This window comes from Onychomys torridus, chromosome 3, assembly GCF_903995425.1.
Source record: "Onychomys torridus chromosome 3, mOncTor1.1, whole genome shotgun sequence".
Lineage (NCBI taxonomy): Eukaryota > Metazoa > Chordata > Mammalia > Rodentia > Cricetidae > Onychomys > Onychomys torridus.
In genome coordinates this window covers 128,816,359-128,818,392 of record NC_050445.1, presented here as the reverse complement: position 1 = coordinate 128,818,392, position 2,034 = coordinate 128,816,359, and the positions used below count along the sequence as shown (strand labels likewise).

The 2,034-nt window shown below is 37.3% G+C and overlaps 1 pseudogene; it reads left to right on the top strand.

The window, feature by feature from the left end:
• The first annotated feature begins 1,358 nt into the window (after positions 1 to 1,358).
• LOC118580168 lies at positions 1,359 to 2,034 on the top strand (annotated as a pseudogene).

The following is a 2,034-nucleotide window of genomic DNA, read 5'->3' as shown; positions in this document are numbered from 1 at the left end:
CCACAGTGAGACAAATAAAAAAATGGGCTGATTTGTCTGTCTGATATAACAGCATAGATGTTTTAGTGCCCTCCCTTAGTAGTGAAATATAAAAACTATCTTAACAAAAAATAATGGAAGATCTTTCATTTAAAAGGAACAAGATTAAGAATAGCAACTAACTAATAAACACAAACAATGAAGAACAAGAGTATTTGGTTTTCTTGAAGGAATACTAACCATTTACATAAAGTTGAGTGCTAAGAAAAGCATACTTTACAATTCATTTGAATTCAACAATACTCATTTCAGTATTTTTAATATGTGTATATATTCAGTTATTTTTCCTAATCATTGTTACACAATGGAAGGAGTACATTATGAAGTGACGGATGAGAGGCTGATTAGTAAAGAGGATCTAGAGAGATTCCCCATGCTGCCTCATGGACTCTGGTTAATTTTACAGTTTATAGGAACATAGATGAAATTTGCTGCAAGATAATGTAAATTTTTGCCAAACTTACATATGAATTTGCATATTCATGAACTTTCACTCATTAAAATACAATTTGTTTGAAAAGTGTGATCAGAAATTTCCAGATAATTATTTGACATGATATAAAGAGAAATAGAGAATGGGGCATATTGAAAATGGTGGTTATTCAGATGAGTGACTATCCATGAACCTCCAGCCCAGGCTTATATTAAATCCAACATGGGGTAGTGTCCTGAACAAATGACAGCTGCTACAAAATCAGTTCCTGTGTTGCCTTCCATGTCAATGGGAAATTTTTTCCCTACTCTCCAAGAGATTATGTAGGTACTTGAGTATTGCAGAAATATCACAAGACAAACCTGGGTTCCATATCACACATGTGGATGCTGGTTTTCCAAATGTTTTATGTGCATGGTCATCTGATTAGACTGGAATGAGTGAGTGAGGTCTGAGCTGAGCAACTTCCAGGAAAACAGGAACCATATAAGGCTGCTAAAAGTTATTTGATAAGCTATAAAGAGGTATCCTCAACACAGCTTATCATGGGAGATATGCCTCCAACTACTCAGTAGAACATGCCAGTCTTCACAGAGATACATGGGTAAAATTCTAGGTTATAGGTATGCATCATGAAGGAGGAATAGAAAAACAGAAATTTCCTTCCTTATCAGTGTAATATCTACAAATAAGTAGGTATTTTCTTGATTAACTAGGTTTGCATCATTAAAGGACCACAGAAATTTATAAGCCAGAAACTGCCTAGATTGTATCTTGCAATTTGCATATTTCATTCTCAGAAACTACAAATGTCTCACAGTTATTTTAAAAAGATGTACTTATGAGAAGAAGGGTAATTATCCTGAGACTGAGATTAGAAAGCACAATGGATTTTCTGGTGCAGATTTTCAGCTTCCTACTAATTAGTGTCACAGGTAGGATACAGGAGGGAATTTGAGCTCAGAATCCACAATTATTTCCCTAGGAAAGCTAGAGTCAAAGATAACATTTTTCATTTTCCTTCTTCTGAATATCAAGTGGTACAATGTTATTTTTATGTTTATGTCTACTAACATCTCTTTCTTTTCATTGTCTTACCCTGCTCAGTGTCTAATGGACAAATTGTTCTCACCCAGTCTCCAGCATCCATGGCTGCATCTCAAGGGGAAAGGGTCACCATTACCTGCAGTGCCAGCTAAAGTGTAAGCACCAGTTATTTGCACTGGTACCAGCAGAAACCAGGAGGCTCCCCTAAGCTCCTGATTTCTGGCACAGCCATCCTGGCTTCTGGAGCCCCAGTTCTATTTAGTGGCAGTGGGTCTGGGACCTCTTACTCTCTCACAATCAGCTCTATTGAAGCTGAAGATGCTGCCACTTACTACTGTCAACAGTGGAGTAATGTCCCATGCACACTGTGGTACAGACTGGAACAAAAACTCTTTACCTCCCTTGGGCCCAGCTGCTTCCAACTAGTGTTGAAATGTGGCCAAGTGTTTCATGTCAATAATTCACACAGGGTGATTTATAACTTGCTTTACAAGGCCATTTGCATCTTTGGGTAA